This window comes from Amblyomma mixtum, chromosome 6, assembly GCF_055824585.1.
Source record: "Amblyomma mixtum isolate Tamu chromosome 6, ASM5582458v1, whole genome shotgun sequence".
NCBI lineage: Eukaryota > Metazoa > Arthropoda > Arachnida > Ixodida > Ixodidae > Amblyomma > Amblyomma mixtum.
In genome coordinates, this window is record NC_143017.1 from 97,838,091 (window position 1) to 97,861,999 (window position 23,909).

The 23,909-nt window shown below is 46.8% G+C and overlaps 1 protein-coding gene across 2 annotated transcripts in view; it reads right to left on the reverse strand.

The window, feature by feature from the left end:
• LOC149339799 (proclotting enzyme-like) overlaps positions 1–21,166 on the reverse strand; it is a 35,793-nt gene extending 14,627 nt beyond the window's left edge. The window contains exon 1 of one of the 2 annotated variants that reach the window (XM_089548465.1): positions 21,010–21,166. The gene's annotated coding sequence lies outside the window, so the exon portion shown is untranslated. Of the gene's footprint in view, positions 1–1,511; positions 1,536–21,009 lie in introns of those variants that run through there. The other variant, XM_089548466.1, reaches the window with a different exon arrangement.
• Positions 21,167–23,909: the final 2,743 nt, after the last annotated feature.

A 23,909-nucleotide genomic window follows, 5' to 3' on the forward strand; every position in this document is an offset into this window, starting at 1 on the left:
TCATTTCGTTATGAAATTTCACTGACGTAATTAATACTGGTTAACTTCTGCGTAGCATGGACGTGTGTGTGTTGAGAGCCTGTGCTGCACATTATGCTGCAGTGGAAACGCGCGAGCCACTTTTTTCGATTTCTAATATTAAGCTTATAGTGTAGTTCATCTTGGTGCGAGAGCACCCTATAGTGTCTGCTCCGGGAACGCAGCTGTCTCGGCGAAGACAGATGACGCACTTTATTAAAACTGACGCCACGGTGTGCGCACCTGGCGTTCGGGCAGAGATAAGACGGGTTCGCGAAAATTCTCCTCCGACCGGTACAACTTTTATGCCTCTCGAGAGTGACTTCGAAACACAAATACAAATGCGGTTGCCTTTCGCGCTAGCCGATGCGTAAATTATACCCCAGAAAAAAAGAAAAGAATAATACGAACTAGCGCAACGAAGTTGTTGCCGGAAACTAATAAAAATCGGCGCACTCAATTACGCCTCGTACAGAGTGCTTGAAGGTCATTTCCTGAAGTAGGAGTCAGTTTGTAGGATGCTATTTATCCGCGCTATTGCTTTCTTTTCTATGCAACGCTGCTTTTCAATCAGATAGCAAAGGAATATCAAGTTGCAGTCATGCCCCAGTTTTTGAAAGAGGCTTCAGATATTAGCACCAAAACAAGCAGAGTTATCCGTAGCTCTGCAGCGCCAACATATTCCACGAGAGATCGAGGTCCAGCACGCCTGCCTGGCGATATGGCACCGAGCTCGGCTTTTGGTGAGCCCGAAGCAGGCGTTGCCGCAAAAATCGAGTCCAGTGCGGAACCAATGTTTTGACAACAGAGATAGCAGTTAGTGGGCAGAGGTAGCATAGTCGGGTGGCAAGGAGCTAAGTGCCACACGAATTGATCTTCAGTCTGTGCGAATACTAACTGTGTGGATGATCGCCTTGCAAGTGATGTTTGGGGGTTCGATGGCCGGTCGTTTAAGGGACTAATGATTGTGACAACTCGTAGTTGGCAAGGACTAATGCATATGCAAGTTTTAGCCAAAATAACAAGACAGACCATAAAAATTCGTAACTAATTCTTGTTTCTCATTTAATGCAGACGAAAGCAGGAGCATGCAGCACTTTCTTAGCACTATTGAGGGCTCTGCAAGACCATGATAACATTGGAGACCTGACTAGTACCATATTTGGCGGTACCCGCAGGCGTGTTGATTAAGGATTTCATAAGAGTTCCAAAGGGGGGTCGAGAAAAGGCGCTTAAGTAGATGGCTTAAAAGTGGCGCATATGCAAAAATTGTTTAAACTGAACACTACAGATCATACCTGTAAGCGTACACAACTTTCCAACTAAAAACTTTGCTCCTTGTTGGAATAAACAATGGACGCATTTGCGGAGACAAGCGCTTCTCTGCCGCGGTCGCGGTCGGTCACCCATATTTGAACTCCTTCCGGCGCAGTTTGCGAACACAGCCAGCCTCTCTCCCCTTTAGGAGTTAACGTAGAGTTGAAGGGCCTCACTTGTCCGGCGATGATATCGGGGAGTCCGAGTCGCTCCTTCGAGATTTTCCTTTCGGGCTTGCCTCTTAATCGATCGGCGACGTTTTTCTTCGGCCGTCTGGCGGGGCTGAGCAGACCGTCCGCTATAGTTGCTTCTTTTCACGACGAAACTCGTCGCACACCTCCGCTGTCTTCTCTATAGCTACGCGCGCAGCCTTCTTCAGGTAAGCCGGACTCTTCTCTCCATTTATCACTTGCCTAACGCGCCGCTCAGCCCATTGCATCGTCTTTCAGACGTGGTCGAAAGAGGGCGAAGAAACGACCTCTCCTGGCGAGTACTTGCTCTTATAGTCTCACCTGTTTCCGTTTTCCTCAAAGAATTCCCTGCGGCGTTTCCATCGGAGATATCGCGCACCCATATTTTACGAAGAAGAAGGATTAGTCATGCTCGTGAATCGTGTACTATGCGGTTGAAAGTTACGTCACTAATGACGTTGAGCTGACTAGCGTGGCAAAATCTGTAACCGGTAGTCTGCCGGTGTCTGGTCATAATACGTATCCTTGATGGTAAGAGCTCCTGTTGCCTTTGGCGGTACTTTTGTGGTCTGCCTACGCAGTAGTAAAGTGTGGGTGCGGGCTAGTTCGTAATCCGCGGTAAACGTAAAGCGCGGAAAACACAGGGGTGTAAAAGACGACAGACAACGTACAGTTGGAAGAAGCGCTTGTCCGTCGTCTTTCTTACACTCCTGTGTTTTCCTTGCTTTACCCACCCAGTATTTTCTTCATCAGCATCATCATCATCACCATCAACCACTTATACCACTGCAGAGTGAAGGCATCTCCATATGATTGCCGATTAAACCTGCGCTAGACAAGCTGCGGCCACCCTATACTCGCAAGCTTCTGAACCTCATCTACCAAACTGAGTTTCTACCGCTCCTTGCGACGCTTTCCTTTTCTTGACATCCAGTCCGTTACCCTGAGCGCACCGGTTCTCTGACCTCCTATGTAACCATATCGATTAAATCCTAGTGAGCTTAGTGAACACGAAAAACCGATACAGCGACAGGAAGAGATTTTGTACGGAGTTTCCAAAAGAGGCACCTCACACCGTCAACCATTTTTTTGTTGCTCAAGAAAAAGGCAGGTTCTAAACAAAACATAGTTCCTGTTTGTTGAGAAGTTATTTGCAACACAAAATCTTTATTCTGAGGCAATACAAACCTCTATGCATAAACGCTTTTCTAATGCAGTTCTCTCTAATGAAAACAAGGTGTGATAGCTCGTATCAGTGCCAGGTGTTCCATAGTCTCTTTGAAAGGCATTTTCTTCGGAAGCACGAAATCAATACAAGTAGCGTGAGCTTTACATAATGAAATCTCCTACAGGCAATGCATAAAAAAAATGGTTTCTTCGCCCGCCGTGAGTTATAGAAAAGAGCCGATCACCACCGGACGCTCGCCTAACAAGAATGTAGCCTTTGCTATCCAGACCACAGGGCCAACGCTCTTTCTTTTAAGCCTAGAGATCGTACTCGTGCTTAAAAAGTTTTTTTTTTGTTTTTCACCGTTTTAGACCAAAACAGCTTGAGTCGCCTTTCGGTACGACGAGTTCACGCGGCCGTCCGCGCGTGTGCTGAGCGCGCGTTGAATTTCCAGTGACTATGGTCAAAAGGGGACGCCAGTAAAACGGCTTCGTAGAGAGAATCACAACGATGTATAAAAAAAATAGGTGATCAAGAGCAAATCAGCGAAATTCAGTACATCTGCTGAACACACCTTACAGGGCTTTTTAACGGAGTTCCAAAATGTCTTGGGCAATAAAAGACACCCGCTTCATATAGATTTCCCCACTCCTTTCGCGAGATGATTTTTTTTTTTTCAGGAGTATTTTGTTCTAGTCGAGTTGCGAATAGCCAAAATCCGCGCATCACCACATTCAAAATTACACCTCTCTTCTCGTAATTTCCGGCACAATACGAGCTGAGACTATTCGCCGACGCACGCGATGCTTTGTCCTGAACACTCGTTGCTCTGCCTGACCCACATTGTCGCACTTTCTTCTTCTTTTTTTTACTTTCTGGCCTAGCACGCGATTTCCAGCACTTAGATAGCTTTCTTTTCTTTCCATGGGTTTGGATCTGTTGTTTGCTATCTTTTTTAAATTTTCTTTGCCTTTTTCTTAGCTGTTACTCTTCTCGACGACTCTCCTCCCCTCCCTGCGAATCCTATTCTTGGCGAGCTTTTTCATTAATGCGTGAAAAAAAAGTACGCGAACAATACCTCTCAGCCCGAAGACGTCTCGCTCGATTGATGGCGGGTACCTCAAGCGGCTGTTAAGAAAGAAAGGCTACTTTCTTTAGCGAGGTTATGCGCTTTTTGCTGAGTGCGCAGGTGTAGCATGCCTAAAATGTTCACAAAAGGACGACCAAAATAATAGGAAAACTCATTTGTCGCCATAAAAGCACTTCGGAGTCCATTTTATGCAATTACATAGTTTTTACATCCCCCATAAATGGGCTGTAATTTTTCTTCCCGTGCCTGTTAATGCATCGCGCGCAAATTCACTTTGTTGGCAGAGTAAGGAAGATATATTTCGTTTGTAGAACGAAAGTGGAGAATGAGAGAGTAAGGAGCGACGCTTTACTACGAAGGGAAATGAGCTAAGGGTCTGTTTTCATACTGCTGCTGCGAAAGAGGTTTGAGCCCGGGGCTACTCTGCGTACTTTGACTCCGTTTCTGGTGGTTTGATTTCCTTGCGCTTCAGGCTATTGATGTTTTATGGCATTCAGTAACTTTCAATAGAAGATTTCCCGCAGGTTGCTTTACAACAGAATACACGACGTCCATGGGTGTCACGGGAAATCGAGAACCATGCGTCGCACTTTTTTTTTCCTTAATTACTTTAATTCTGGGAGTGCTGCGTGCATTATCGAGAAGTACCCAAGAGGTTCATGATGGTCTGTTCGAAATTCCGACGAAAGTGACAGGCGGTAGAATGATTTAATACATCGGTGGGCACAACATGGCCTACTTTGGGCATCCGTTAACTTTAACGGGTGCACCGTCATTGATATCGATTTCCAGGATGCTCCCTTGAGACCGCGAAGATTACAAGAATGATAATTGCTCTATGCATTATGTCAGTCTGTTGACAGCGGAAGTTGCGGAAGTTGCTTGCATAGACCAGAAAAAAGGATGTGGTTGCCAGAACGACACTGTAACTGTCTATTGCCATTAGTTTTAAATTCGTGTTTAATCAAAACATTGTCCGGCCATCTGAAAATCTGTTTACTGTGGCAAAGTTGGCGATATCAAGTGCATTGAGGTGAATGTGTTTTACCAATTCATGAAGATTTTATTTTCTTAGACGATTATTTCAAATGTCACTGTGCATAAAGCACTACCAACGGTCAGTGCTTGTACTGCTGTTGAGAGAATTAACATGCAGAAAACCAAAGTAATGTTCAATAGCCTTGCAAGGGAACAGCAGTTCGCAATTGGTAGCGAGGTGCTGGAAGTAGTAAGAGAATATGTCTACTTAGGGCAGGTAGTGACCGCAGATCCGGATCATGAGAGGGAAATAACTAGAAGAATAAGAATGGGGTGGAGCGCGTATGGCAGGTTCTCTCAGGTCATGAATGGTAGCTTACCAATATCCCTGAAGAGAAAAGTATATAACAGCTGTATCCTACCGGTACTCACCTATGGGGCAGAAACGTGGAGGCTAACAAAGAGGGTTCAGCTTAAGTTAAGAACAACGCAGCGAGCTATGGAAAGGAAAATGATAGGTGTAACGTTCAGAGATCGGAAGAGGGCGGAGTGGGTTAGGGAACAAACGCGAGTTAATGACATCCTAGTTGAAATCAAGAGGAAGAAGTGGGCTTGGGCAGGGCATGTATTGCGAAGGCAAGATAACCGCTAGTCCTTAAGGGTAACGGAGTGGATTCCAAGAGAAAGCAAACGTAGCAGGGGACGGCAGAAAGTTAGGTGGGCGGATGAGATTAAGAAGTTTGCGGGGATACAGTGGCGGCAACTAGCAAAGGACAGGGTTAATTGGAGAGACATGGGAGAGGCCTTTGCCCTGCAGTGGGTGTAGTCAGGCTGATGATGATGATGATGATGATGATGATGATGATGAGAGCTATCTCAGCAATGAAGATGCCTTTGGCTAACATGCACAAAATAGCGTCACTCCTTTTTTATGGGTGGAGAGTTAGAACAAAGTGACGAAAAGAGAGTTAATCCTCTAGAATTTTTCGTGGTGAATGACCTCTCACCCCATTCGGTGACTACAAAGACACTTTTTAGGCTAACCTCATAGTACTGCATGACCCGCCCTTTTGTAGTACAGCTGTTCAGAGCTTCATTTACATCTCATGGCAAATAACTTTTTCGCACAGATGAAGTGGCGAGAGATTGAGTGTATTTCCATAGAGGTCGTTACCGTCATACGCCACAGCTCCGCAAGACTCTCGTGACATTCTGCTGGAAGAGTGCCTACAGATTTGCATATACACGAGATAAACGTCAGTGCTGCGTTTGCTTAAGAAGCCAGAGTGTCAGTCTTATGAAACGTGCAGCCATTGGGAGGCCGGGGTAATCGACAAATATTGTATAGTTTTGGTATTACAACGTTTATCATGGAGATGGTTCATGTTCTCGTGGTGTCACAGTCACCACCAATACCTTGGTCGCCGGTCTGTCACATCAGGCTGGCTTGTCCATCATACCCGCAGCGTACGGGTATGAAAAAAGTTCTTATTATTTGTTCAATTTTTGGGCACTTCTGCAACGATCAGTTGCCTTTCATTGACCAATTTAACCAGAAATGGAGAACTTCCCGGGTTACCTAGTTTCAGTGGTGCCCATGCAGCAGTTGGAAACATTCTTAAGCGAAAGACGTCCTAAATTTATTCTGTTCTAATAGAATATTTGTAATTTTGCCTTTTTCGTGTTAAAGTGGCTGTTGACTAACGAGTGGGATGCACTTCAGCAACTTTGCGGAACCCTCGCACGGACTTACCCCAGGACCGCTTCCGAAAAAAAAAAAAAACGCAAACACCGGTGCTCGTTCGCACAGCGCGTGCGAAAACAAACGACCGAATGCCCGACGCAGCGCGTATACTCGGCTCGCCGGTGAAGAATGGAACCGACCGAGGTCTAAACTTGGGATCGAACTACAGCGCGGCACGACCTCGGCCTCCAGACCTGCAGGGACCGGGGCACGGCGCGTGTTCGCGCGCCTCCATCAACAAATGCGCTCGGCGCGCTTGAGAAAGGGGTTCACGGATGGTGCGACGGCGGCGTGTTGGGGTAAGGCGAGAGTAAACAGGCTTGCATAGCGTCAAGCCGGCCTCAGCCGTCGTCGGGAGCGCGGAGGCGCGTGATGACGTCAGAAGGAAAAACACCCTCCCCGCTTCGAGTACACGGTCGAGCACAGCGTCAGCTGGCGGACAGGACCGGTTTTCCGGTCGTCGAGTGCGCCGTTGGCGCGTCGCCAAGCCACTGGCTTCTGCGGGCCCTCGTCGCAGCCGGTTCAAGGGATGGCAGCGCGCAGTGCGTGGTGCAAGTGCTCAGTTTTAGGGGCGCCGTAGCAGCAACGGCTACACCTCGCCACTACGGGCCGAGAAGAGCGATGCTGCAGCGTCTGTCCGGGCGCAGTGCCACTGCACTGTGGCCGTGGTGGTGGCGCGTCGCGACGATATCGAGCGAACGCCATTGTCCTCGTTATGCCTCGATGAAAAGGCGCCGCTTTGAAAGCGGAGCTATGCGTCCTGCGCTGCGTTTGTTGCGCAAAACTTTGTCTGCCCCGAGCTGCCGTTACTCAAAAAGACTCGTTTTGCTTTGTGATGTGGTGTACCCATTTCGGGAAGCGCGATAAGTAACATCTTGACAATTCCGTCTCCTACTAAAGCCTGTAATGTGAGCCTATCAATCTTTGCACTTTTTTTTACTTCGTTTATGATTTCCCAATGCCTTTGACCGCTCCAGCATCTCTGTTAAAATGTTATCTGCCGATTTACAAAAAAAAAAAGCGTTTATTTGCAGTTAAAGATAAATTCGGCACGCACGCGACGAGGCGGTAATGGCGTTTAGCAGCCGTTTTACTTCGGCTTGTTTAGGACATCGTTCCCGCACGTTTATGTTGTTAGTTACGCACTTCTCTTTTCGCTTTTTTTTTTATTCGGGCTTGGTTATTTAGAGCAGGGCAATCAGTGAACCATTATTTCGCATGTAGTGAACCCGTAATGGTTTCTGCAAGGGTTTATACTAGAGTAACCGTTATGTTCCATGCCTAATGCTTAACGTTTATTAAACATTGAAACATGTCCTAGCGCTCCTGGTATTTTGACCACAGCATCAGACGTCGTCTTGGATGCCAGCATACCACTAAGAATATATTTTAAACAGTTGGTGTGGCAAAATGATGGCGGTGTATGCGGCCGCATATTTCTTCTATCACTGCTTCGCCTCTCCTTGAGCCACCGTTTCGCTTCGTGGCACGATACACCAGGCACAAAAAGTACGTGTAAAAGTTTGCGACTATTGGCTTAGAGGGGGAGGAGGAGGAGGAAAAATTTTATTCAGGTCCAGCACTAAGGCCTACTAAAAAAGAGCATTGCAGGAGAGTTGAAATCTTGGTTAGTTGGTACATGCTTATGAAAAAACCAGCCAAAAAGACGGGGACAAAAAAGAGAAGAGGCGCACACAACGACTGGATTAGCAACTAGCACAGTTGTTAGTCCAGTCGTTGTGTGTGCCTCTTGTCTCCTTTGTCCCCGTCTTTTTGGCTGGTTTTTTCATAAGTAAAAAAGAGCGTTTGCTACGTTAAAGCTTGCTGAGGTCTGAACGGCTGGCTATCCTGCTGGTCGCGCCTTACGCCAATAATCCCTTAACATCCGGCCTAGTGCCGTTCATGGCACGGTTGGCTACCCACTCTGATCTTCCCTAGATATGATACCTTACTCCTTCCCTGAACAGACCCAGTTATCTGTCTTAGAAACCGGTCCCCTCGGTTCTTGTAACCCAACTCGTAGTAAGATATGCGATAGTGTTTTCTTTCTCGGACGCGCAGCCTTTACTTGTTACCCTGGACGGCACTCAACGCTGTATCGTCCCGCCGGCTTTGACGCCTTGTACTGGTCACTTATTTAGCTTGGAAGCGGAGCCCCCGCGTTTCTTGTCGCTTACGTCGCTGCAGGAAATGTGATAGCGTGCTGGCTTGCATGCGGCAGTCCGCACGTGTTACCCTGGACAGCCCTCAATGCTGTCCGCATCGGTTCATCCGCGCAGGCGTAGCATCGACTGAAAGAGGCTCAGGGGAATGTTTTGGAGGCCAAAGGTCAAGTGTACCGTTGCTATAGTAACAAGTGTCGCGTTAGACGTGTTAGAAGACAGCGATGGAAGTGGCAAACACTTCGAAAAAAAAAAAAAGAGAACCAGTTTCAATCTTATCGAAGACAAAGTACGGGTAGTGGTCAGTGAGTCAAAGCTCGTGATTTCTTTAGTGAGGAGCTGCTTTATTTCCAAGAGGCGCTAGTGTCTTCTACATAGCAGCCTGGAAAATGTCCCAGTACATGAAACCACAGTTAAACCAGTGAGCAGTGATCGAATTTCTAAACTTTCAGCCAAGACTTCATGCCACCGGACTTCTGGATGTTTTCCGAAACCAATGTAGATGTCATTTGTATGCGCTGGGAGTCCGGAAAAAATATTACCAATGTCAAGAGGGAGCCTTCTTCTACCAAAACCAATGGGCTCTTTGAAAGAGAATACTGGAGACTTTCATTAAGGGAGAAGTTGCAGCCCAAGTTACGACACTTATGGATCAGCAGAGAATAGTGTTGGGGCTGTGTGCAGAAATGTAGCTGTTTCAAGCTATTATAACGCATAACAGTGAGAAGAAACTGCTGCGTGTATCTATATAATTTGCCCGTGTTTCGCCTTGCTGGTTTCTTCTCATTGTCAAGTTGGCAGCCTTCAAGACTTTCGCTATGCCTGTCACTGGCACATTTCCCGCCACTAAAATTTCATCGCTGCGCAAGACGAAATCCCTCCTCCATCCATCAAGTTGCGTTCGAAAGCGTCAGCGAGTCCTCTACGCGAAGGCGGATGCATATGCCACCCTTGACCTGCGGTATTTCCCGAACCTTGATATCGAGCTATGCAGCGGTGTTTTGCTAGGAACCGTCATCATTACAACGCCCCATTTTCCGTCACCGAACCCCACGTTCTTAATCGTAAACCGGGGAAAAAGAGGGCCTGTACTTGTGAAGGAATCAGACAGGTTTCTGCGAATTTTCCCAAGCTACTGGCAACACCACTCCGCCCGTGCAAGGTTTACCTCTCGAGGGAGAGAGCGTGAAATGCAGGCGCTACTATTGCGACAAGCGCGTGTCGCCTGTGTAGGGGCGTAAGGAAGCAATGACACGCGTGTGTCGGCACGATGCTTATGCCACATGCGGGACAAGGTCGATGATATCCGGAATTTGAAGGAAGCTGCATTTTATCTCGATGGCGTTAAAGGCCTCGTTATGCAGAAAACCAGTCGTCGGTGATGTCGGCATTGTGAGGGATAAATAGGGTGGCGTAGGGTGGTTCAGGCAGCCACCCCCGGAGAAGCAACTTAGGTCACGTGACCTTGTGAAGTCATCACAACCTACGCACCTGATTGTGAGAAAATTAACCACATTGGTAGATGGCAGTTCAAGGGGTTGCTCGGGAAGAGCAACTTGGCTCGCACAAGCCCCACCGATGGCAGCACCTGCCATCATTGCAGGGCAGTGACGCATCTCTTAATGGCTGGACCACTGCGCCAGTAGTGGTATGAGGACTCCCAGGGACATACACGTGTATGTAAAGGTGAGACAGACCGATTCCGCATATATGGGCATTAACTCATTAACGCTATCGATTCATATCCTTAAGGTGGAGCTTATGTGTCCCCTTCCATTTTTGTTTAATTTATTCAGTGCCCGCGGGACGGATAACATTGTACACGCGACTCATTATGATGCCACAAAGCAACCGACGACGTTTTTCGACGAGTACTAGTAGTAAGCTGAAATAAGTGCTGATTACTCAATGTTTTGGAATAGTTCCCCTATATCACGTTCATCGCTGAACAGCTGAAGGAAGATTGTTTCATTACTGTGACAATGAAGCTATTTTATTGGGGCAAGATTTGACTTCAGCTTCAAAGCGGTGATCTATACGAAGCTGTACCAGCTGGACTCGTGAGAAGCGCAAATTTTCTAGGTATCCTGTGGGCGTATTTTGAATAGATGTTATTGTATTAATGATGTCTTGTGGTCAGATGACGGTGAACTTCAAGTGCCAAGGGGCAGTCTAATTTGTTCCCACTACTGCAAAGACGGCAGCACAAGCACTGAAATGTCTCGGATTTCCCCACGACTCAGTCTGGGTATCAACCTCGCTGCCATTTCAAATGGACTCTCATCCGCTTGAGTAGCTCGCCCTGTTCACTGTACGACGCCGCTGAATGTTTCATCTCCTTTGGCCAAAAGGGGACTGCAGCTTGCCTGCAATGTTTGTGAGTGAGGTCAGCTTTATGATGACAGCCAGTAGTCAATTACTATCTGGACGCGCTGGGGTTTTGGGCTCTACAGATGGTTTTCCAGCCTGGGAGACCTCTACTCATGGCCAAGGACGAATTTTTGCCCGTCACACCCGTTTGTGGGCGGCTTTGTGAAAGGGGCTTCTTTCTTCACTCTACTCAAGGCACATTAAGCTTCCTCGACAGTTGCAAGGTCGACATCGTTAGCCGTTGTGCAATGGATGTGACTGACATGGAACAGCTAAGCTGACAGGTAAAGAGGCGGCATTTTTCGTGAGGCCATTTTCTTTCCGACGTTGTTTGAGATGTTGCTTCTGACGACACTAAGTCTCCGACCTCCATCTGCGTCGGGTGTGTCACACTTGATCCGGCGCCGCGCCGCCGGGGTGCGTCATTCTCATCCTCTGCATGACTTTTTGGAGTTCCAAGGATCATCTCTCTCATCGCTTGAGTTGTACGCGTTGTGGAAGTCAGGTCGTCGCGGGTGTTGTTTCCGTAGAAATGCCGCCTCTTTGACACCCATGCGCTGAGAGGAATATCTGTTTTTGTCTTCACAGAGCTAGGAATGGAGGCAGTACAGAGTTCTTCGTTGTGCGTGGCCTTGAAGGTCAGCCAAGCAACTTGCCGGACTCTCAGGATCAATGAACTATGCTTCCAGCACTGATGGTTGTTGTTATAGCCCTTTACATTCCACGTCCGGCTCCATTGTCAAGCTCAGGGTCAACTATCTAGAGTCTAGACTATTGCCAACCTTTAGCGAAATTATGCTGGCTCACGAACACACGATGACACATCGACCGCTGCATTAGCTGTCATTTATGGCGCCGCTCTACTCAGTTTCGGGGCAGCTTGTAAGCTGCACTCAGTCTTCGTACTGAAGTTGTCTACGAGAGCCGTTTTTTATCTGAAGGAGTATCATGTTAGCTACCTACGTATACTGCAGCAGGAGCCGTGCACTGAGCTTTATGCAACAGCCATCATATCAAATGAAATTCGCAGGTGGAAAGAATTGCGTATGGCGGACAGTCTCAGTTTTTCGCCGTTAATGCTATTTTGTTGCGGAAGGGATCGAACATAGCGTCATAATCCTTTCGCGCGCAGCCGCGCACGATATCACAACATGGCATAATGAAAGTCTCGAATGTTTCCATTAGTGCCACCGACACAGAGAGTCTGAAGCTTTGATCTTTATATTTACTACAGAATAACCGGGGGCTAGTGAAAAGACTTGAACGTAAACTGGGGACAACGCAGCGAGCTATGGGGGACGTTAAGTGGCAGGAAGATAGCAAATGGGCCTAGGGAAGCAACGTTAGCTAATGATACCGCCGCTGAAATCATGGAGGAGAAATTACAGACATGCTCAAGGCATGTATTGCATAAACGAGATAACCGACAATGTCTTTGGGTAACGAAGAGAAGTTAAAGCGAAGGTAAACGCACAAGGGGGCCTCAGGGAGTCGTGTGGGCAGGTCAGGATAGGAAGTTTGTGGGAATAAGATGGCTGCGAATGGCGCAGGACAGGATTATTCAGTGGTCAATAGGAGACGTTTTTGTCCTGTAATGAATGTAGCTTGGCTTGTGAGACGACGATGATTATGAGCCGATTTGATTAGGTGGCCACCGTCCCCGACCAACTGTGCACAGTGGTCAGCACTGCCAAACTGTGCGCTCTGATTTCTTGAACTTATGAGACACAACAGTCGTAAAATCCGCCGATTTCACAAACGCGCCGTCGTCGGTTGTGCAATTTCGGTACCACTTTCCTTAACGAGAGTTAATGTAAAATGTAAAATTTCTCCATGTAAACTTTTTCGGCACGTAATTAAAACTGCGAAGTAATTGAGTGCTAGAGAACCTAAGAAAGTTGGGTCTGGCACTGCCATATCTCCTTCCTCAGCCCAATACTTCTGCCTCCTGTTCTTAAAAGCCTCTTAGTTCAGAACCACTTTGGTTAGCATTCGTTCTTTGTACCTTCTTGTTTCTTTCGAAACATTTTCTGTGTATATTGTGCAATCCGCAGACCTAGCTCCAGCTGCTGGTTAACGTTTGCCGTCACTGTCTGATGTTTGCTTTGTCTAGCTCCGAAGCGGCTTGTATTTAGCATTCTGTGAAATACCTTGAACCTAACAGCTAATGGCAAAACTCCAGAAAGCGGCCACACACAGCGGTTGTCAGTACAGCACTGTTTTCCATGAAGAAAGGAGAGAGACGCGCTGTGCGTTTGTTCTTTTTCTATTTTTCTTGCCCTGATGGTTTGTGTAGGACCCGTGTTTCTTTCTTCTTTTGTTGTTGATGTCGTCCTTCTCGCCCAGAAATCACTGGCGGGTACACACAAGGAGGATCGACCAAGCCTTGTGCCACTACAGAAAAAATTGGAGGGAATACTTAAGCTCCGCCTCAAGGATATGACGCCATAGCGTTAATTAATTAATGCCCATATATGCGGAATTGGTAGTTCTGATCATTACATTCATAGATCCCTGGGAATCTTCATACCACTCCTTGGGCAATGGTGCAGCGGTTAAGGAAAGCGCCACTACTCCGCGATGATAGGTGCGGCCACCAGAGGGCCTTGTGCGACCCAAGTTGCTCTTCCCGAGCAACCTCTCGCGATCAACCATTAATTTAACTGCCACCTGCCAGGGTGGTTAGTTTGTTCACAATCAAGTGGGTAGGTGGTGACGACCCGAAAAGGTCATGTGACATAGGTTGCCCGCCTAGGTTGCTTTTCTCGCGGTGGCTGTCTAGCCCTTCCTACGCCACCTTATTTATGGCTGACAACACCAACAACGCCGGCCCTGAATTTTCCACGTAGCGGGGCCTTTAACGCTATCGCATCAATAAACCTCTGTCTAACCGCATTATCAGCTGACGTCGTCATCGTTCGCACAATCATCAACATCAGCATCATCGACGACAAAGATAGCATGTGTACTACTACAGAACGAATGCCACTCCCACTTCTTTGCATGTGCTTTACCATGTCAGTGCCATTTCCTTACTGACCAATGTTTATTCCCATCGGTGGAATTGCAGCTGTCTTCGATTTCCTTCGTAAGGTACTGTAACCTTGACACGAGAATACCGGATTATCTTCAACACTGCAATTAGATTAACCCGTTCAGGAATCTTGGAAAGACATTCGGTTCTTTCTGCAATTTTATGCTCAGCTTTATGGGGATTCAAAGCGCAGCACCCCAGGCGCGGAATCCAAAGCGCATGTCCGACTATAAGGGCATGTCCGACTTTCACCGCATGTCCGACTATAAGGGCATTCGAGGCCGGCCCTTAACAGGTCGAGAGGCGACCTGATGTTATGGACTAGAAATCAGGTCGATGCGTCAGGTGAAGCGCAGCAACTTATAATTGGAAATATAGATCGAACCTAGGTCTTTATGTGTGCTTCTGCGTACGAAAAAAAGAAAAATTTCAAAATCGACCACTTGTGGCCGTTATATAAGACGAGGGAAGAACGTCCGTGGGTATCCTTAGGCAAACACTGCATAATAAACCAGTTCGACAGGGCTAAATATATTACCAGGTAATCATATAGCGCGCAGTAGTAGCCTTGACGCGAACCGTGAACCTTGGCGTTGCCTGAAGTAGAGGTATTCGCTCAGCTTTCCGCAAGCGCAGAATCCTAACTCACCTTGAGGGAGCCTTCTGCCTTCTTAAGTGGAGAGGGTGGTGTGCTCTTTTTCTTATCCAGTGAAGAGAATAACGTAGGGGAGGCGGGACATGTCAGTGCAGCACGTACGGAGAACACGAGGCGCTCACATAGCGAGAATGTCAACGCACAGGGGCTTTTTTTGCTTTTCGCTAACACGCGTGTGAATGCGATTTACCCTTCTGGCTTCCTCTCCCTCACACACCCACACGGCAAAAAAAAAATAAAAATAAAATACGAGCCGATAACTAGTGACATCTTGGTTCAGTTCGCAACCCTCGCCTTGACAATGTAAAAAAACCGCGAAGAGTATAGCGAGATTTAAAGACGCGCAGCAAATGGTGAACAGGAAGTATCAGCAGGTTTAGCAACAATTTAAAGTGAGTCTTCTAGCCACCTTATGCTGACCTTCGGCAGTTGCGTTTAGTTCGTTCGCCGCTCGAAATCTTCGTCTCTGTAGCGATAGGATTGGAAACAAGGAGCGTAATTTATGGGGATTGCGCAACGTATCTTCTGATTACGAGAAAAAGATAGCAGTTTCTTTAATCTGCTCTGAGATGTCGCATGCATATATAAAGACTTTCGAACTCTTTTGGGTGAGATGAGTTAGAACAACGCCGAAAACGAAGTGTGGTGCTTAAAGGACAATTCAGCGCTTGTATCGATTTCTTCCTACTGTGGGGCGCTTCAGCGCTCTTCCTCTATGATTCTTAGCTGAAGAGTGATTATCGAAAGTTTATGAAGTTTCGCTGGACCATCGGCTACATCGAAGCTGTTTAACCCCTTTCCTTTAGTATTATTTTCTCCGTATCTCTTTTTCATAATGTATCGGCGATGTGCATGCGGTAAAAACACCGCCATAATTTGGAAATAAACATTTGCACAGTGTCGGTTCTAATCAACGTCCGTCCATTTTGTGCATGTTCTGTGAAGGCGTTCAGTTGGAGCTAGTCGGTTTGACATCTTTCTTGGGCTCTTGTTCTGTTTAAACTTTAGAAATGACAAGCCTAGAAATCTCAAGAGTTAGTGCACTCGTATATAAATTCCGCGAGACCTGACTGAACAGTAGAAAAGAATGTCCTTGCGAACCGCTTTTCAGTACGGCGACTACCTTTGCGTGTTCTTACTATTATAAAAGCAAAAAAAAAGCACGAAAAGTGTAAAACCGTTTTCAAGGTGACAGACTCAGCACGTGTGCCTCCTCTTTCCCTCAAAAAAAGAGTGGATTGATGACGAAAGAAGAAGGAGCGTACTTTAAAGAAAAATGTTGGCGAATAGCCGCTTCACGTTCATACAAAACGAAAATTTCAAGCGAATTTCGCCCATTCCATTTCATTCCACTCATTTTGTTCTTCCCGTCATACTTGAGGATACTGAGAACAAACTGCCCCTTTGCGCCGGCAAAAAAAAATGGCATTCAGTAATTCGCTGTGGAATAGTAATAAAAGCTATGATATTTGCTAGCAATCTTCTAAATGGATGTAGCTTGGGTTACAGGTCATAACCAGATTAAAATCTTTCTATTATTGTATCTGTTTCATAGTTTGTTTCCAGTACTGTAACTTTTCCTTAACATCTACTGAAAGTAGATTCCTGAAATTTTTTATGCAATCATACACGCTTATTCTCATCAACTGGGACTGCATTATGCGCACAGAGTAAAAGTTAGATTTGTTATGTTTTCTTTTATTCCTCGCTGCAATAAAATCGCCATCCGTGATTGAGTTAATTAGTCTAAAGATACTATTTGACTGAGGCTGTTGATTCTAGCTGCAGTCATGTAAAACTTATTGATTGAAATATTCGGAAGATTTTATTTGCTTACGACTCATAGTTTCTGAAAAGAAAAGACACATAAAACTCCCGAAAAGCTGTTTTGAGAAAAATGCACTGACTAAAGTCTCTAAAAACTCCCACGTTTGAAAAAAGGATTTTTTGAATCACGGATACCTTTTGATATACGCATTGTTTGAAATCTAAAGAAATATTGTATGAGAAGGTCAAAAAGTCTAAAAAATAATTTAAAAAAAGTCTTACCTGACCTTAAGCTATAACTGCGCTACAATAATAGTAGTAATGCTCGTGCCAGAGACATTCCCTCTTTTTCTGAGCCAGCCTCAGGCCGCTACAAGGCACTCTGAATGCTTGTTCACTAAATGCGCCGAACGAACAGACTGGAGCGTATTCTGAGAGCTAGACGCACCGTACTTACTGCGACACCGGCGCCGTGCTTCCTGCGATATCTAGGTGTTGTGGGCGCCTTCGGCTTCCGGATTTTGGAACACTACGTAGGATAATACTTTTTCACGTGGCCTTTTTTTGCCTCAAAGAGCGACGACAGCCCGGCAACAGAAAAAAAAATGTCGACAAAAAGCGATAAATGGACCGCAGATAAGGCGCTAGCGGTCGCAAACAAGCCCACAACAGCGTTTGTCGCACAAAAGCTACTCTGAGACGCTACGAGAGCGGAAAAGGAGTTCCGAGAAGGAGCGGCAGCTCCCTGTAACACAGTATACGCCCATCTCCGTTTTGACGGTGAAAACCCGAGTACAGCGCGGTTTCAACGGCTCTAGGGACTAGGCGAAACGGCCGTGCTAACAGAAACACTACACTGCTACGGCTCGAACTACGCCGTATCTGTTTTCCAAAGTATGTTCGTGTTGACAACAGTCCAGTGCTTCGTTAAAAAAAAAAAAAAACGAACAAACGCTAAATCATCGACATGAACAGAAAAAAAAATTTGGCCGTAAAGTCTCTGTACTCGACGATTTAGGCACAACTTCACACTTTTAAGCCCTGTGTTGAACGTCTACAACTAAAAAGATAAGAACGAAAGAGGCATTTCCCCGTGATATTCGCGCCTGTTAGCTGGAGGGCAAGCTTATCTATGCAGGCCGCCACTTTAAAGACCGAAGGCTAGCTGCGGGTTGAAGGGCCTTTCTCACTATCGCTGCAGCAAAACCCACAGTCGCACAGAAAGGCAGATATTTTTTTTTTTTTTATAAGTAGGCTCGTTTGTTTTTCTAGAAAAGCATCCTCTGTTTTCAGCCGTCCTAGCCAGACAGCAATGCTGTACTTTCCCATCACAAGTGAAGGCAGCTTCTGTTCTATGTAAAGAGTGGAGATACAATAATCTGAAACAAAGAATAGGTTGGGGCAACCGAAACAGGAAGTATGCCAATTTCTGTTTAAAGCGAGCAATGAAACTGTGTACGGTAAAACAATCAGTGAGAACTGAATGATTTGGGTTCACGCCTATAATTGCCGATAGGAGCTCATTTATTTACAATACATTTTAATGACGGTTAGCAATCGCTTCCCAATTACTTTCACGAAAAAAAATTGACTGTTGAGAAATTTAACGCCGCGCTCGCTCTGACGTAATAACCAGCTCAACTGCACCTATGCAAATGTAGAAAAGCTTTGATTTTTTAATCACGTGGCCGCCGGAAACAGTGACGTATTTGCGCACTATAAGCCTCCAACTTTCCAAACCGGGTGGTTTTTACCTCCTATTTCGAAATGCTGCGTGCGTTTTTGTAAGGTAGGCTTGAAGCTGTGTCGCTCCTAAAACCTCCTGGTTCTTAGAAGTTGCGTCTGCCGGCGACAATGCATAGCAGGAGGATTGCCGTACGTCACAGCAATCAGAGTGCAGGTCACAGAAAAACGTAGACGTCGAAACAGATGCGAGCGTAAGCTTCGCGACCTTCAGAAAGAGATACGACGCTTGTAAGGAAACCTGCTTTTTTTTAAATTAATCCTTTATCATGAAAACGAAGAGTATTGTCCGCAGTACGTTTTTTCAGGGGTAGCCATTTTGCGATTTATCTTCTAGTTGACCGCTTTTATTCGTCCTGTTCATACTTTCGGGAGGAGAATTCGTTCAGTAAAGTTATCCGGCTGAATTAAGTCATCGCCTCGAATATTCTTAACGCTGAGCCAGTATTCAGCTAAGCCCCACACTTATTTCTTTTCTCTAAAAACTTCGCATTAAACACAAGCAAATACACAGTGATGACTATGATTCGGCACATGACTGTAATTTTGTTTTAGGGCCTCGAGTAGGAATTTGTGCAGCTGTAACAATATTCCTGCTCTTGTTTCTTCCTCTCATATAGAACGTTAGAGACGAGACGGGGGCGGCAAGCTAGTGTGCAGGCCCCTGAAGTTCTAGACTGAGAACGACTACCGCATGGATAATGGAAAGGAGGGGGGGGGGGGGGGGTCAACTCGTTCGGTCACAGCAGCCAGCTTTTATCGCAAGAATTAAAGGTGAGTAAGTGGAAAGTACCAGCTGTCCCTGGAGAAAGCTCATAAGTATTGTTCGGCGTTATGACAACGTCTTCGGAGCCTTGTTTCATATCATGTGTTACGTTTAGTCGTCAGTACAAATCAGTCATAATGACATGCTTTCCACTTCCATCAACTCTGTAAAATCAACATTTCCAACGCTGGAACTCACTACTGTAAAATGATATCGCGCTGTGCATTTGAAATTTCATTTCTGCGGAACGATACTTTCGCTTCTCTTCCAGGCTCGTGTTTTCAAGTTTACTTTTCTGTTAAGGGCTCAGTACGAAGTCTCCGTGGTAACTGTTTGACCTGTGCGGGGCTCCTCTATTAACAGATAACCTGAGCACGTACAAATGACGTCCCTGCTTGGAGGTTATTGCAAAGCTTTTATACCTGTAGATATTTCATTACCCTGCGCAAAGCGGGCTCCTGAGTGGCAAGCTGACGCTCGCAGGCTGTACGCGCGCAAGACACGTCTTTGCGAGCCTTCGCGTTGCGCGGTCTTGCAACACGCCGTAATGCGGCGCCCGTATTTTCGCGTTAAAGCGCCGCTCCTCGCGTTTTCCTCTCTGGGCCATTTTCTGCCTCAAGGGCGACACGAGCGCCGTCCACAAATTACGAGGCGCGGAAACGGCCAATTTTAAGGCGACGCTTCAGGGCAACGGCTAAGCGCTCTTCCCGACGCGTTACCGGAGTCGTCGTTAACGACAAGAAGTTTGTCAACAGGCTAGCTTCGGCAGAAAAAACGAAAGGTCCAAACCTTCTTAGAAACTCCCGCGGAAATCGGGATGTTCTTTCACTGAAACTGGCTAAAATTCTAAATATTTTACCGTGAAAAAATAAACACACAGGGAGGAACAATACGGCGACGCGCACTGGAATGGAACTGAACGCCTATAAGTTCCAATAGAAAAAATATGAATAATGCGGTGACCCATATCGATCTTTGTACATATAACTGGTAAGTAAAGGCATCCTCGAACAAGACAGTTCTGCACCAAGTTGAGTAGTAAAATTTATTTAGAAACATGCCACACTAGTGTTACGTCTGATGAACAATACCGTGTCATGAAACTAACGGTTGCTGACAGCGCTGCGCATCCTGCACCGTATTCCGCGTTGCTCTTTAGACAGGAAACCGGTGACGTAAAAATAGTTAAGACATCTTCAAAACGGTCACGCCGCTGTAGCTACCAATGGAATGAAGAACTTACTACCCCAAAGAACAGAAATAACTTCGCGGGACAAGTCAACAGATACTGCAAGGCGCGTGACATGCTGCTCCACATCTCGGGTCAAGCCCTTCATGCCAGAAACCTAATGTCCAGGACAAGTACTACCAATATCCAACATCTATAAGACATTTTCGAAATGGTCACACAACAGTAGGTAGTGTTAGTGTAGAATTAAAAGGAAACTGAGCGAATGCAGATTAATAAAGAACATACTGAGTTTCATGGAAGAAGCTAACAATTGGTGCCAGCTAGCTACGTGCATCACTTCTCGTGTCTCTTTTCTGGCTGAGAAGTAAATGTCCAGGACAAAGCACAACCAGCCAAGCCGAAATCTCCTACATTTTCGCAACGATCAAGCAGCAGCAGCTGCCGGCAGAATGAAGGGGAAACTTCGCGAACCGCCGAAAAATGAAGAAGACATAGCAGTCTGGATAAACTTCGCGGCAGAAACTAAAATTTGTCTCTAACTCGATAAATGCTGCGCCGAGGATTGCGTCCCCTTTCTTACACAAAACGGAACTTTTAGTACCGTAATACCTGTAACTCTCTCCGAGCACTCCAAAATCTATCAGACAACTTTGCAATGATCAAACAATAGTAGTTGTCCGCAGAATGAAGAAGACGCTTAACGAAGCACAGCACACCATGGGCAGTGTCCGAGCGACACAGCCATTGCCGGCCGGCCGGCCGGCCATCCCGCGTGAGTGACAGGAGGTGATGAAGCCATCCGGGAAGCACTCACCTGCGCCGCCGCGCCCGCCGCAGTCGACTGCTGCTGCTGCTGGCGCTGGGGTGTCGTCGGACGGCACGTGCGGGAAGCCCCCCACCGCCAGCGCGCACGCACCCGCATCCACCGCCCTTGCCCCGCAGGAACAGCTGGCACCGGCGCCGCCTTGCGGAGACCTCGGCGCCGGCGCGGCGGCGGAAGGCCGATAAGGCCAAGACGGCGACGCGTGGAGGGAAGACACCAGGTGAGCCGGACGCGCGCACTGTGCCAGCCAACGGGACTCGCCGCCGGAGGGTCAACGATCGGTTGCACTGCTGTTACTGGCCCTGTCACAACTCGTGGTCAAGCCGAAGGTTCACGCTGTGGGTGCACTCCGGAGGCCTGTCCTCAAGATCACCAGACAGCGACTGAAGCGCGCGTTTCTTTTCCGTGGGCTTTCTTTTCATGTAGGAATGATGGTTTACCCATTTATTTTGCGACGGAGGGGGGGGGGGGGGGAAGGTCGGGAGGATTACAATAAAGATGGCGGGTGTGCAGCAACAGCAAGACATATGTCTGAGCGTGTTGCTGTCCTCTCATGGTGCAATCGATTCGTCTGCACGTTCACAAACGCGAGTGAAGAGCCCCTTGCAGGCCATGCAGCGCATTGGGATAGATACCTCGCACTCACCTTCCCTCCCCTTATTTTCCCCCATCCGGGTCCTAAAAAGCAGGAAGCGGGGTCAGGGGGGTCAGAGGAGGCAAAGGGTTACTTTTTTTATTTTCTTTTACCGAGAGAGTGGCGGGTCTCCGGGCACCTTCAACAGCGTCTCTTTCTCGCTCCGCCCCTTTTTTCACAGTCGCAAACCCGCACAGGCGGAGGGGAGAGGGGGTGCTCTGTTGCTGACGGCTGTCGCATGGTTCGCCAGACTTCGTAGTTGGGGCTTGTTGCCCCTTGCGTCACCTTGCCTCAACATGAAGCTGTAGGCTACGCCGGCCGTTGATTGTCGCATTTGGTCGACACCTGTATTTACGCCTTGTAGATAGCTGTACAAAAGTATTGAGACTCCACCCTGAATCGTGTCCGGCCTACTCTTCATCAAACCAGCGCACTAAAGTACCGACCACCACCACTGGACAATCTTTACAGGGGGTCCAGTCGTGTGTGCCGTTCTTTTGACGTTTCGGTTGAACAAAGTTATGCTGTGTTCATTTTACGATATACGTCTTTCTCATCCGGGGACGCGGTGGTTTCTCTGGGGCAAGAGCCTTCCAACTCTTTCTTTTTTTATAATTTCCTCTTCTCTGCTCCTCTGGAGAGCCGCATACATTCCCTGTTGTTTGTCATGCACAAACAAATCGAAAGCTATGCTTTCATCCCATTTTGGCTGGCTCCTATAAACTTATCGGCTATGTTAAGAACAGCTTTCCCAAGTCGTGACGAAAGCGCTTGAGCAAGGGCGCTTTACAAACAAGCGGGATTCCAAGTTAACGCGCTCGAAAGGAAGGACAAGAAAAGGCGAAAGAGGAAAAGAGGAACTAAAATAAATAAAGGATAAAAGAAAGAAAGAAAGAAAGAAAGAAAGAAAGAAAGGAAGGAAGAAAGGAAGAAAGAAAGAACGAAAGAAGGAAAAAAAGAAAGAAAGTAGGAAATAAAGAAAGAGAGAAAGAAAGAAAGAAAGAAAGGAAGAAAGAAAGACAGAAAGAAAGAAAGAAAGAAAGAAGGAAAGAAAGAAAGAAAGAAAGAAAGAAAGGAAGAAAGGAAGAAAGAAAGAGAAAAAGAAAGAAAGAAAGAAAGAGAGAAAGAAAGAAAGAGAGAGAGAGAGAGAAAGAAAGAAAGAAAGAAAGAAAGAAAGAAAGAAAGAAAGAAAGAAAGAAAGAAAGAAAGAAAGAAAGAAAGGAAGAAAGGAAAAGACGAGGTCTGCCCGAGCTCTAAGATCCTGTAACTGTGGCCGCAATTACGCAAGATGAGTCTTGCTTAGCGAGGAGTGCGAAGTTATTTCACGCTGTCCGCTGTAAGGTCCTCAAACGTGCGTCGAAGCTTCAATGAGCTGGCGACCACGCTCGCTACCCGCTACAGCTTCGCGTAATCGATTAGCAGCTGGCCCCATAAGTAGTCGTTCCGGACCGGTAAGCGGTTGTTTGAGGTCAATATATGCGGTTGCGACGGTTCTCGAGGGAAAGGTATATATAAGCCTACACATATATAGTTTGGATAAAGTAGGCACTTTTCAAAGACGTATTTATCGTCGACGTTTCGACTGGGGTACGTGTCTTCTTCAAGAGTAAAATGGTATCGAGCCCGATTGACGTTTGAAAGGCTTCTAGAGAAGGGTGGAAAGAAAGCAAGCATGCAAACAGCAGCAACAGTTGTAAAAAGGGAGAAGGGGAGTAGACAAGGGCAGGACTAGAGAGGCGAGCTCCGCTGCCGCTCGAGTCCGGGCGTGGCAGAGACGAGACGGGGTAGAGACAAAGAAGTGAGAAAAAGAGGGAGAGAGGTGGGGAGGGGGACATGAGCAGGGCGGCAACGACAAATGCATAAAACTAAGCGAACAAACAAAACAGAAAGGTGGCCGCCACCGTCTATGCGGGTCCAAGGAGGTGCTGCTGAGCAAATGACACAAGGGGCGGAGAATATACTGAAGCGGGCGTTTTTTTTTTTTTTTTGGGGGGGGGGGGTTATCACTAATTTCATGTGAGCGAACAGATGGAAATGTAGCAAGGGACGAAACGGGCTACGTCCTAATCTGAGAGTATCTCTTTCTAGTGACGGCTGCACAAGGCTCTGCGGGAGGCTTTCAAGCCCTTACTAGGAAAAAAAAAATAGAAATAAAGAGAAATAAGCCAGCCAGTAAGGACGGTCAAGGTTTCAGAAAAATCTTCACAAACTTTTTTATCAATGCTGCACTAGGCAGGATAGTGACAGCAAGGAGGGG